We start from the raw sequence: 14,532 nt of genomic DNA, 5'->3' as shown, positions 1-14,532 counted from the left end.
TTTTCTGGGTAGTAACTCCACACAATTTTTCCAGCTGTTGCATAAAAATGAACCAAACAAAACCAAGAAAACAAACCAACTTGCCTCTTGCTGTAGATTATGACAATGTGCTAAACAGGAGCACAGGTACTCAGTACGTTTGGGGCATGACAGTAGACTGATCTTTTTTTAATGAAGCACTGCAATTAAGGACTGAATCATGTAGGTTTTAGTCCAGTGTGTGTTAGGGTTACAGAAAGTAATGGGACTTCAAGAGTTTGGTGTGTGCTACTAGGAGTGTGTACTGGTAAACTGTTCTATGTCCTTTGTTAACTACACCTATAAGCATGTAATTATTCAGAATTTCTTACAGAGGATGATGACAAAGGAGCACTGTCACTGGCAGAATAAAGCTTGAGCACCATAATGAAAACACTGCTCTTTTCATTGCAAGCTTTGTTGAAAGGCAATCGAAGATACGCATTTAACTTTTACATAGCTCTGAATACAAAGATCAGCATGCTGGTTAATCCCAAATTATTGATTAAATTTAAACAATCTGAGAGGTTTTTCAGGAGGTCAGCTTGACTGCGGCATACCAGATCAGCTTTGGCAGACAGCAAATACGAGGTTACATTGCTTTTTCCAGTCAACTGATCTGAACATAGGCCACCAATCTAGCAAGTGCACATTTGCTAAAAAGTGTGTGGTTTTAAACGAACAGCTACAAGCAACCAGTCACTTCAGGTAGGATAGCATTTAAAAGCATAGTAAAAAGACACCTCATTTGTCCTAAATTGCCATGAGCTTACAGTCTATTAACTCACACAACTGACTATTGTGATAGTGTTAGCACAGCCTCTGGAAAAACTTGTCTCGCATGCACAATGGTGACCTGCTTTGACAGTTACTTTTGGCAAGTTGCATCTAATCTATAGTCTGACAGTAGTAAATTGATTCATACCTTATAACCAAAAAATGGGGTTTAGTTACAGTTCTGCATAAGCATGCTTTGATTTTTAAAGGTTGGCAAAGACTTACTTAACATGTTTAACAAAGACACTGGCCAAATTCTTCTTAGGATCCATACTTGCATCATGATTAAGGGAAGTTACCAGATTTTATTTCTAGCCCTTACACTGAAACTAGCCTGTGGCACAATCTGTCACCCCAGAGAAATCAATACAAACTCAAGCTCCTGTTTGATTTGATGGTCCATGCTGTTACTGCCAGCATTGACCATCATGGGGCAAGGTAATGGAAATGCACTTGAGAGTCTCTGCAGGACTACTGCCAGAGGTGTGCAGCTGGTGAGAAATTTGCAGAGCAAGAGCAGCAACCTGCCTGCTGATACACACCTGTTGTAAACCCCCGTAATCCAGACAGGCCTCATGTATATTGCAGGTAAGTCCTCTTCCATTAAATAGATGTCCTCTTGTTTGACCACAGTGCCACAAAAGCCTACCCTTGCCATGCTCCATGTTGCCTTAGAGACTTAGAGCTGGTGCTCAACCAGTTTCTCCCAAGCCCTGAAGTCTTCTTACCACATCTTTGTCATAATTCACCCACCACCTCCTCTAAGTATTGACAGAGCTCTTACAGCTGGTTTCTGCAATTTAACCTTCCAGATGTACTTTCCAGCAGGAAGGCCAACTGTCTCCCACAAAGCTAGTTTTCCAGGCCAAAATCAGCATGGCTCTGAGATAAAAGGAGCAGCTTTAAGAATGCACTTCAACTAAATCAAATTCCAGAGTCCTTCCCCTCCAAGGGAGCATGAGATCTACTGGTTGCAGTTTATATCCAAGTATTCCAGTTGTTAGTAAGGTCAAAAATAAAATCCAAGAAGCTTTGATACTAAAAAGCTCCCCCTTGCCACCAACACCCTTTCAAGGCTCCTACCTGGAACTCCTGCCTCTGAGGGCAGTCTAGATGCAAATCTGCCACCCACAGCTACCTTCAGCCCTGAATATGCCTTAAACAAGTTTTCCCACTGCCTTTTCAAGAACAGAGACAGTCATCTCCAGGTATGCCTGTTCCTTCCAGGTATGGCCATAACAGGCAACTGGAGTCATCTAGTACGGATTGGCAAGGGTTTTGGAGCACACGGCTTAAATATTCTCTCAGTCATAGAGGCTAAGTGAAATACCAGCATGGTATTCCTCAGCCTTAGGGCCTTCAAAAACCTGCTAATAGACATAAGAGACCTTAAAACACAGAGACACAGAACAAAGGTGTGAAAATACTGATGAAAGAAACAGTGATGGGATCACTGCCAAAAGCCTGGCCAGGGAAACACAGAGGGAAGGACAGCAGCTCCTCTGCTCCAAGGGGCCTTTTTTCTTTATGTATTGGTCTACTGCCCAGTCTCTGTCAGTGTGACAGAATTCTGTGTGCCTTATATGGCTTGTTCTGAAATGGATGGTTCTTTTAATGACTTCACAGATTTTTTCATCCTATAATCACATAAAAACATTTTCACATAATTGTCTTCATTAACCAAAATCATCAGTGCTCATGAGAAATATCTTGGGCCCAACTTTTCTGTGAAAACCTTCATATGGCATTATTACTAAGTGACTCTACATTTTATTTTAATTTCCAGAATATATCCTAGTCTGTTTTAGAGGACAGAATACCTTGCTTAGCACCTCGCACTATTCTAGTGCCTTGTACTTGAATAAAACGGGTTCCAATGACAAGACTGCTTGTTTGGTGCTGGGTTTACGCTCTTTCTGGAGAAACACAAACGGGGTTAAAACAAGCCTGGTAAGGGAACCAGACCCTGATAGGCTAGACAGAGTTACCCCCCCACCCTCCATCCTTTTTAGAGTTCCAAACCATGAAAAGAAACTCAGAAACTCTTCTGCTTGTTTGGCAACTAGCAGAAAAACATTTCTGTTTGCACTTAGCAACACTCTGAATCAGATTTTGTAGTACAAAATCAGTTTACGGATACTCCAAGCTGTTACTCCAAGCTCTACTCCAGCTTCTTGCCTTTTCAAAATCTTCAGGGCTGAAAATTTTTTCAGCAAACTCCACTCAAGGAAAGATCTCCACAGCTTCCCTTCGGGACACTGCTCCTTCAGAGTATCTTACTTGTTTTTTTAAAAAAACAAATTCAGAAGGACATATAGCAATAAAAATACCTCCACAATTACCATGGGAAAATGGAAGTACCACACTTAGATAAAATGACTGTAGTATGCTGGGGTTTTTTGCTTTATGATAGAAAACAGATCTGTACTACCCGCACACAAAAATTAGAAAATTATTCTTTTTAGTCTCTAATATTATATTATACAGGAAGGATTTTTAAATTATCATCTTCATTCGTAATTATTAAAAAACATAAAGCAAATGATTAATGTAGAAATGGGTAAAGATTGTACCTTCTCAGAAGCATGGCTGCCCTCTAAACTGCCATCTGAATTCAATGTCTCTCATCTAGTGTGGCATAAAATTAAAGCAAGGAAGTTAAGATCTGACGTTGTTTCAGTTCAACAGAAAGACATTAATTGTGAATCCTGATCCTGAATATATTCCGTAACTATGTGAAAACTTTTTGCCTAATTAAAAACCAAAGAATGTTAAAAGGAAATAGCTGGTAAAACAGTTTCAAGACAGCTGCCTAGAATTTTTCATGGTAATTAGCTCTGTTCATAGACTTCAAAAATATAAACAGGACTTAATAAATACAGAAGAATGACATTTTCTACATTCATAAAACTATAGATCAGCATTTGTAAGCCCTCATGAAGGCATCTAGTCCTCCTCCTAATTAGATATGGTAGTTTAAAACCTAAGAAAAGGGGTGGGGGGGTGGTGCGCTATCTATTGTTGATTTATCAATTCAGGCATTTCCTATCAGACCAAAGTGATGCACATAGGATTTGAAACACATAATCCAAATGCCAGTTTCTGTAGTTGAGAAAAAAGGGCTGTGCTAAGAACAAAGTCAGTTTCATGTTCTGGTATTCCACTTGACTATCTCCTCAGTTCAAGGGATGTGGCCTGAGGCCACAGTCATGATAGTGAGCTATATATAACACTGGCAATAAAACAATTATAGAATTCTCATAGAAACTAAAAAAAAGAAAAAAAAAAGAAAAAAAATCATATGCATACATGCATTAAATTGGAATGGTAAGTCTACCTCATGAGTCTCACGCTGTACCTTTTTTAAGATCTTTAGCAGATAACTGAAACCTTAAGTAAACGTTCATATATGGTTTATCAAAACATACGTAAAAACAGTTGTCTGCTTACCTACAAGAAACATTTTTGATTGTCAGTCATGGGAATGATTCTCTATGGGCCATGTGAATCGCAGGCTGAGTCTTGGCTGATTACAAGAAGCTGCACATGTGCACAGTGAGACCTGCTATTAAACAGCAGCTTCCCACTGGAGAAAAAAGTGCTGAGTTTGTACTTTGGCAAGTTCAGTCATCAGTGAAATGACATTTATTATTTTTTTTTTAATCTAGAAGAGTAATTGGGTGAGCAGGACCCATCAGACAGCAAGCTTCCCATCTCCCCAAGACAGAAATATACTTAGCAGCTATGCTGAGAGCAAACTGGAGATTGCTTGGCACTGTGCTGTAGTAGCAACACATTGCTGCTTTTGAATTGCAGAACTGAGTTCAAAGAAATAAACTGCTTTGCCCTACTACTGGAGGGCAGAGAGCACAAACTTAGAAAACAATTACACAGTATTTGTCACTTAAAAAAAAAAAAAAAGAAAAAGAAAAAAAAGGAGGACTGCAGTGGAAGCACTGAGAGCTCCAACACTGTAATAAGATTAGAAGCTAAACACATTTTGAGCAAAAATGGTTATGTCTTGACTATGTCACATAACACGCTACTGCAGACATCTCCAATATAGCAGAGAACAGATGTGTTCCTATCAGTGCAGTATTGAGCAGGAGCTTGTTACAGATGAGCTGCACTTAAATCCTGTGCTCTGATTAAGTTATTCTGTGGGCATGTCTTGTCAAAGGTGTGGACAGCTCAGGCACCTGGAACTCAAGCCTGTGCTTATACCGATGATTCTTGTAGTTTGGCTAAACTGTAGCAAAAGGAGTGGAATGACACCATAGCTGTTTACAAACTGTTAAAGAGTTGAACAACTAAAGAGGTACTGAAGAGAAATCAGTGAGACAACTGAACATGGATGAACTTTCAAAGGAAGTGAGGGATGCATGTAGCTGACAAAACACTCAACAGCATTATGTGGAGATTATTTCGATATTGGTATTTGATTTGAAAGGATGACCAGGCAGGTCTAATTTCTCTCTCTACTAATTTCCATCTAATTTCTCTCTCTCCTCTTTTTAAGCTGTATTTAGGATGACATTTCAAATGTCAGTGGTCTGCATGACTTCCAGAAGCAACTTGTGCCAGTGGGAAAGGAGACATACAGCATCTGAATGAATGCAAGGGAGCTTGATCAAAATTTCAGCCTCGTGTTTTTTTCTGAATGCTTGCCATTCTCTTTTCAGATCTGGAAAGTTGCAGATTGACATATCTCTGGATTTTTTATGTTGTGATTCTTTTCTCCTAGGATCTATGCTCTGCTACTTCTGGGAAACTTGTGACCTCTGCATTTTTAATTAGAACTCATAACTTTTTCCATAGCAACATATTTTGATGTTGCAAATTCAGAATCTGTCAAATCAAACAACTTCTGGTCAGATGAAGTCCAAATACATATAAATGCTGAGCAGCAATAGGATGTATCATATGACACAGTCAAGAAAAAAAATGAAAATAGCAAAAGAGGGAAGGAAATCTTGGCTTTGGTTAATTTATAAGTTTGATCTTAGTAATTAAAGAATCAATACCAATATCAAAGAATTACATTGCATGCTGAACTGGTTTAGACAAAGAATTCTTAAAACTAATTTCCTTGCAGTTGAGAACAGATAAAATCCAGCTGTCTGATTGGTGTGCCACAACTCACATGCTACGAAGGAAGTAAACTATTCACAGGAAATACTCTAGATGTGGAAAAAGCCTTACTCACAAGGATGAACTGTATAAGCAGGCAGTGAAAGAAAAAGAAATCCTCTGCAACAAAACCTGAGCTCAGATATTAAGAGACCCAAGATTAATGCAATTCAACACGATGGGTTAAGAAAAATAATTTAGTACAATACAGCAGTTATATATGATTTTTTTCAAAAATATTTATCTATGTTACATACCTTGCATGTGCCAAAAATATTTCCTTCAATAAGAAAAATTAGGATTATTTGTCATTCAGATACACTATTTGTCTTACTACAATTCATTCACTGATTCTCAATTACAGGCATTTTTTTGGTATTACTGTACTTGACATCTATGTGAACTTTTTAAACATATTTCAGTTCAGTAGAGACTTGCATGGAATAGTGCTTCCTGTCATCTTTTCCTTGTAATTACAAAGAAAGGCACTACCAAATTTCCTCTCTAATATGAAAAAGTCTTAGACAAAAATAATATTATTTCCTGATTAGCCAGACTTCTGCTCACTCACACCATAGTCAGTTGTTTTTCCTTTTCCTGCTTTAAGCTAAGATTCAGCTTCAGACTAAGAAAGCATCTTTTAGTGCCATTACCAATACCATGCAAGAGAATCACCCTTCTGCAAGGACACCCATTTGTAATTCATTGTCAGGCCAGCAGCCAAGAGATATGAATGTGCTCATTACCATTTTAAAAACAAATATTGAACTGCGTGAACATCTTTGAGAAGAAAAGGCAAACACCAATGTGGGAATAGCTGGGTTTTTTTTCCCCTCCTCCGATTAGCATTAGACACGATTATTATCTCTTTGTCTATTCCGTTTCTACTTTCCGTAAAAAACACTGAAATACTGAGTTAAACTCGGTGTGGTTTAACCTTGCCTTGCAAATAAGGCCTTCCTGGGGCTCCTGGATCCTCCACTACCACCGGGACCCTGCCTGAGTGTGGGCTGGCAGAGAGGGGTGCAAAACCACAAAAAGATTTCTTAGCAGATATCTGATATTTCCTCTCATCTGTTTCTGGTATAAAAGAAAACTGACCAAGTTCAGCATTCCAGAAATGGTACTTTGGTAGCCTGCAAGACTGTCTAAAGAAACTATGGAAATCTACGTCATTACTTACACAATTTAGATTTTTCTACTTTAAAATGAAATGCTCTATTTGTGTGAACTCTCTTACAATTGGCAGAAGAGGTAAATTTTCAAATTAAATGCTTCATCTTACCAATTTAAGAAAAAAAAAAAAACCAACACAGCTGTGAAAGCTTTGATTTTCCCAAACCACATTTTTAAATTTATTTTAAAACAAGACGGAAAAGTTTAATAAATTTACTGCTACATATAACATTCACTTAAGCAATCTGACAGATAGTTTCCTGGCATTATACATGAGATACAGAAGGAGCATCACTGTATTTGTGTGTGCCTCAAAAAGGATCATATTATTCTTAAAAACCCAATAGTAAAAATTTAATGGTTTTGAGTTAAAGAAACAAGATTTCCAGGATTTTGCCTTCCAAGCACAGATTGTGCAAGCGTACGTGTCTTCTAAGAAGCTTTGTGAGAGAAGTTGAAGCGGACATTACTTTTACAAAACCACCACCATTCATTCGCATACTGATTGCAGTTTTCCCAGCTATTTCCATAGATCCTGGCTGCCTGATGGGCCCTAAGGATTCCATAACCTTAAACAGTCTTATAAATCTAGTGGGGGAAATGATCTGTCTCTTGTCTTAAGCGGAGAGCCTAGGAGGATGTCTACGGGACTTTACCAGCAAAGCTGCTGAAAAAAGAGCCAAGATTCAGGGGTCCCTGACCTTTCCCAGCCCTCCTCCACCAGTATCAGCCTGCAGCCTGCTCTGAAAAATTTTCTGCTCACCCAGAGAGCAAAATTAGAAATCTTCTCCAGGGACACTCTCTTCCACCAAGCCACTCATCAGTCCAATGAGGCATGGAAACCAGAAAGAAAAAAGTGAGTTACAAAAATGTCTGTCACTCAATAAAGGTTTCCCACAGCAGAGTGAAAAAGCCCAGACCTGCCCAGAGCCTGACGCTGCCCAGCAGCAGAGCTCCAGCCTGTGCGTTCAGGCCTTTGGTGTTTGGAGAGAGCTGTGATGGTGAGGAACCTGCGCCAAGCACTTTCCTGGTGATTCACGCATCTATGAAGCGTATATGTGTAAACATGCTTAAACTGAATTAACATCAGCACTTAATAAGTGTCCAGATCCCGTCATCCTCACTGTTAATAGGAATGCGCATGGCATTTCATTAAGGGCGTATTTTCTTGAAAAAATTTTGGACTTATAATTGTCATATGAGGCTTTTTGAAGGCTAATATGAACTGTACCAATTTTTTGAAAAAAACTTGTTAGTATAGACTCATTTTTATTGTAAGTCACCACAGATGAAGGTGAAATTGACAATTGTGGAGAATTTTCCAATAAACTAAAAATCTGATACTAAAAATAACCAACTTCAGTACACTGTGTTTTTTTAGTTCAATTTACTAGTTGTCAGGTTATGATTAGCTTTTAAGTGAAACGTATAAAACAGTTTGTCTATCCAATTTTTGCAACCACTTCTAATTCCCGGGAGGATGTGAGCTTTAGAGAGATTTTGCACCACCTAGTGAGCCACTGATGCCTGCATCAGCAAGAGGGGACTCGGCTGCTGGTACTGAGCTCCACGTGTGTATTGAATGGATAAAATGCTGGGAGTGCCCCAGCACAAAATTCACAGAAGGTTTGGAAACCGCTGTCCCAGAGACACAGGTGTGCTGATGTTCTTTCGGCAGCACAGTTCCAGCCTCTTCACTGTGAGCATCTCCTGCCTTTGCTTTAAAACTGCTCCCTGCTAGTGCTGCTAGACCCTCCTAGTGCTTGTGTTGGAAGAGGCCTTAACAAGTCACTACCCCTCTGGCTCCTGGAGGCAGCTACATTCTCCACATGGAGGTCTGAAGTTATAATAGTCTTTACTGCATCCATGTATGAAAACACGATGCAAGCCACAGCCTGCGTGCTCCGCTCGGTAGGCTCTCATCCCAGGAGTCTGGTGGGAGTACAGCACTGGCCATAATACAAGCCTGCTCTGGGCTGGGACTGCATACAAGTCAGTATTTTTTCCTTAAATAATCACAGTATATCTCAAATTGGAAGGGACCCATAAGGATCATCGAGTCCAACTCCGTGCTCTGTGCAGGACTGTCTAAAACTAAATCATATGACTAACAGCATCACCCAGAGATAATGTATGTAATCACCAGAAATGTAACAGCATGTAAAAATTACTCTATCTCTTAGAAATCCTTGTACTACAGTAAGTATGCCCTATTTTTCTGTACCCTTTTACTCTCTTTTGTGCTTATACTGACAGTCATAGGCATCTCAGGTAGCCAACTACTCTCCGCTCACAGCTTTAAGTACCAGTGCACTGTTTCTCCGGTACTGAATAGTATAAAAACTGCATGTAAAATAAGCAACACAAAAGCAGGGTTTCCCTCCTCCACTCAAACCTCTGTGGAGGTGAAAAGCAAAAACCTTGAAAGAAAATGTCCACTGTCAACTATCTTGTTCAATGTAAAAGCTGCAAAATTCATAACCGGACTTCCTTTTTCAATAAATTCTGTTCCACACTGTGGCAAGTAAATGTAGCAAATATTTAACTTCTCTCCAACACAAAGTGCCATAAGTAGTGAACCAGATCAAACATCTGTTCAATTAAATATCTTGCTTCCTGCAGTAATGTCAAAAGGGTAACCACGGAAGTGTGTAAGATTAGGACATACATGTATTACAGGGCTCCAGAATATTCTCTCATCCTCCAGAAACTTGCGTTTTAGGGGTTTCTTAAATCAGAAGACAGCATTGGTCCTCCTGGGATTTCCTTTCCAGGAATGTGTTCATTTTCCTTTGAACCCATACAAATTCCCCATTTTCACATTCTACGTCAATGGGAAGAACAGTCATCTTTTTTACTCTGAGTGGCTTTTGTTGGCCCCTACTTTGCATGTTGTAGAAAGTACACTAGCATTACCTTTGCAATGTCTCTCATGACTTAACAGAATTCTATCAGATCTCTTCCTTCTCCCCCATTATTTTACTCCTTTCCAGACTGAAGTGTTCAATTTATTAGGCTGCTTCTGCATGGAAAAAAAAATTGCATACTCTTCATTGTCCTTCTCACCCTTCTTTAAACCTTTTCCATTTCTGCTATCTTCCTTCTGAACAAGTGGAATGAGAACTGCACATGTGTACACAGAGAATTTTTAGCAGTGACAGAGTTTATTCTGCAAGTCACATTGCTTTTTTTTCACTGTTACACACTAATTAAAAAGCAAAACCCACCGATGACTATTATAAGTATTTTTCCTGATCTATAAAAGTCCCAGACTATTAGAAGTACTTTTCCTGATCTTTAAAAGTCAGCTCAGAGCAAATGACTATAAATGTAAAATTAGGCATGTGAGGGGTTTTTTTGTTTTGTTTTTTTATCCTGGTGCATCACTTCACATGACCTGCACTGACCTTTTCCTTTGATTTCATTTGACACATAATGTAACAATATCCACCTATAATTCCTCAGAGAGATTGAAGGCAAGACTGAAAACGGAGTCTCCTTATTATCTTCCCATTCCCAATCCCCTATGAATGCCGATGAGACTGGGTTGAAGACCCCTGCAGGCCTTCCTGGAAAATGAGTACTTAACCACTTCTTCTGGCCTGCCTACTAGACATTCATTTCAATGTGTAAGCAGGCTACTCTTACAGACCATGACAGCCTAGCAGTTTCAATACTGAAATGTGGTTGCTGAAATACATGTCAGCATTTTCATGTATCATTCATGTATTTTGATATAATTTCAGACTAGAAGATTATATAATATTTTCATTTGGTTCTATTTAAGTGCATTTCCCAGTACCAGGCTTTAGCATAAACAGGATTTTCCACACCAACTGTTCAGCAGTAACTATATAACTTTTACTCCAAACAAGCAAGGTAACCCCTAAGGTAGCTCATTCCCTGCTCTGCAGCTCTGTCATCAATGCTAAAGGTTTCTCTTGATGGCCAGCCCCAGCATACTGCAAACATGGCATTCAACTACACTGAAGAGAAGTATAACTAGAGAGTGTTCACTCAAACAAAATCTGTTGTGGTTTTAATTTACATAGTTGCATTACTTACAGAACTTGTATAATTAAACTCTTTAGCAAGAGAGTCATATAACTGTATGTAGTTATGGTTTATACAGCAATTTCAAATATCTATATCTATGCAGTTACAGTTTACCTGTCACCAGAATAAGTTCAGTTCAACATCATACTAAGACAAATGAAATTTTACTTGGTAGTCCGTTAAAACAGGAAGACAAAACATGCATTAGCAGTAGATTGCTTTTGTCACTAACTAGAACAAATAGTATATTTCCTGCTTATAGTCAGAGAGACTGAGGAATAATTTTTACTGAAGATAACTAGGTTTACAGCTGATTCATGAATCTGCAGATTGCAAAGTCTCTGAATTATGCTTTGTCAGTAAGTGGAAACTAATGGTGTCTCCTCAGAGAAAGACACTTGTATTACTCCACAGCCTACAGCTGTAGTTCATAGACTGTGGCAGAAAGAAAGGGCAAGGGCAAGGGCAAGGGCAAGGGCAAGAGAGGAGAACAACAGGAGAGGAAAATGAAGAAGGCATTATGGAGCTCCACTGCTTTCTCTGCTCTTATAAATTGTGAGGGGAAAACATATAAAGATTATAAACTTCAATTCTATGAGATAGTTTTACACAGATTTTTGTGAAGAAGTTAAATCATAAACTAAATTCATAAAAAATAGTGATATCAAAATTTACCAGTGCTGTAAATAATTTCCAGGGAAGTTCCCCTCTCAGCTAATGTAAATAATCATAGTTCCACTGAATTTTATGTGTCTTCACATTAACTCTTTCCAATCAATTTTAAATCAATGATTGAAACACCTAGGTTTTGCGCAGTTGATCTCAACTGTGGAATTCAGAACCACATGCCAAGAGTAAATGTACCGCAACACGCGGGGAACAAAGCACTCCCGAGCAATGGTCATGCCACATCAAGGGAAGTTTAACTGGCTCAGTCTAACCAGTAAAGACTACCAAAAAAAGTGACAATAAGGCTACAGCATATCTAAAATCTTACAGCTCACTGGGAATTGGGTATTTTACCCAAGTATGTCATTCATATCCTGGAACCACTCTCTCAATAGTAGGCACCCGCAACTTCATTTTCAAAAATCTCTATAGCCCGCATTCACTGGAAATGTGGCAGTGAATGCAACTGCTTCCACTGCAGCACACTGCACTCATTCCCTGCCTCCGTTTTTATCGCACCTATCCAGGAAGCAGGAGGCACAAGGTGAATTTCTTCATTCTGTAAAAAAATAATAACCCACATCTCCCATCTTCCGAGAGTGTTCTGCCAACCTGTTACGTTAGGAGTGGGCACTAGCACAGAGCAGAGCAAAGCTGAGCCCACCCCTGCGCTTCCAAGGTCCTCTAAACCACAGGCCAGCCTTAACCACATTCTGAGAACATCTGTTGGATGCAAGCCCTTTGGGATTGTGAGAGGTGACTGCCACATTTCTAGTCTGACCTACCTACTGAGAAGCTCAGGGAAGGCAACCACTTCATTTCAGAGCCTCATGGCTCTATGTACTAAACAGCTAACCCTTTCCAAGACTGCTGCATCTCTAGGGACTTAATTAAATTTAAAATAAAAGACTAAGGTGACAGCTCATGGCAGTGCAGTAGATATACTGAAGTTTTTCCACATCACTGTTTTAAAATTAGGTGACCAAACTTGGCCCTCTGATTTTTCTGAACTTTGAATCTGGCTCTTTATGTAAAGTCTTCTGAATATGAAAGACCACATAAAGATGTCACCTGTTATCTGGGCTGGATGGGAGGTGATATTTTTGGCAACATTAATTTTTTATAGACCTTCTTTATGTTCAAGATTCCTTAGCATTTGTTGTTTAGTTATGTGTCCATGTCCTCTGGGACTCTTGGTCTTGAGAACTTTCTGCCGTGGTTTTGTTCAGTATTTGAATTAACATTCAGTTTCTTTTTTGGGTCAGGAAGTCATGCCCCCTCCCCAAGACTGAAGTTTGGGTTTCTTTACCCCTCTTTGGAGAACTTACCTGACATTAATTCCCTGAGCCTACAGATTAACCATCCTGGCATATTTAAAGCCTAAAATTTGAAAACAATCAAATGAGCAAAAAAGGTGAAACACGACACTATCAGGATAAATGCTACACTTGACAGATCAGCTGGCAACATTTCAGGAGCTACACAGAATTGTTCTCATCTCCAAGTGGCAGTGAATCTTATTTTTCTTTTCAAGGGAATGACTATAGGGAATTATTTGTTAATGCTAGATGGCTGAATTATACCAGTCTATCAAAAGTTGAACCTGGTGATCTGCTACACTGCAGTTTAATTTTGAACAAGGAAAGTCACTGTTTCTCAGGCTATAAACTCATAAGAAATGAAACTCTGTCCTTTGTTTTTTTCTTGCCTGTAAGGACGAGTGCAGACTTTAAACAGAGGCAATCATCCTTTGTTTTTCTAAGCAGAAGACACTGCAGAGTATGCAAATAAGAAGCATAACTTCAGAGTATCCAGAAAAAGGAATAAAAACCCACAGTTGCTGTGCCTGGAGGGCTGCAGACCACAAAACCGCTTCACCCACAATAAAAAGATGAAAAAGAAATAGACTCTAGGAACCCATGATACATAACCAGATATTTACATTTCAGTCTGATCATTTTTGAGGACCCACAGGTGTACTCTAGAAAACAGACTTCTCCTTTACCAGAAACAGCATCCAAAGAAAACCAGAGAATGCTGTACATCAGGTTTCCTTAATTGCTCTGACTGCATCTGAAATCACCCCATGCTTTATACTGCTTACTGTTCTTACTTTTAAGAATTTCTAGGGACAGTTGACTAGCCTGAAATCTGACTGTAATTTTAATAAAAATAAAAGCAATACCTTCAAAACATTGTCTTAAACATCTATGTAACAGATGCTGATGCTTTGCCTTAAGGTTAAATTGGATGCATTCAGCATCTGTTACTGAGTCACCATGACAGAGATTAGAACGTTATGTTTGTGTTTAGATTATCTGCTATGAACGCATCCGGGTGACTGTCCTGGGATTAATTTTGTGAACTCTGATATTTGTGCGTTATCACTTTATCATTATCTGGTCCTCACAGGGTTTGTTGGCAATGCCGTAACTACATCCCCCATTCAATTAAAGGAAGGGAAATAAAAAAATGGAGAAGGTCAGGCTTCTGAAGTAATCTTCACCATGCAATTAACATTTACATCACAAGAATTAATGGAATAACGGTATAACCATAGGCACACAAGATGAAGGACAGATGCTATTTTTCCGTTGTGGTGCAAGCACCTTCTCACACAGAATCTGTCGCTGATTCTTTTCCCAACCGCATGACATTTATTCCCCATTCTCTTCCAAGATGCCAGCAACCCAGCCTATAGCTAAA

The 14,532-nt window shown here is 39.1% G+C and overlaps 1 protein-coding gene across 33 annotated transcripts in view; it reads right to left on the bottom strand.

Moving 5' to 3' along the window:
- Positions 1-14,532, bottom strand: part of LOC308054670 (uncharacterized protein) — a 168,955-nt gene that overhangs the window by 38,863 nt on the left and 115,560 nt on the right. The window contains exon 4 of one of the 33 annotated variants that reach the window (XR_013924198.1): positions 3,369-3,423. The exons of the other annotated variants lie outside the window; for them this stretch is intronic. The gene's annotated coding sequence lies outside the window, so the exon portion shown is untranslated. The remainder of the gene's footprint in view (positions 1-3,368; positions 3,424-14,532) is intronic. 33 annotated transcript variants of the gene reach the window in all.

Source organism: Falco punctatus, assembly GCF_963210335.1.
Source record: "Falco punctatus genome assembly, chromosome: 17".
In the NCBI taxonomy this organism is placed as follows: domain Eukaryota; kingdom Metazoa; phylum Chordata; class Aves; order Falconiformes; family Falconidae; genus Falco; species Falco punctatus.
This window is presented reverse-complemented; position numbering and strand designations above follow the sequence as displayed.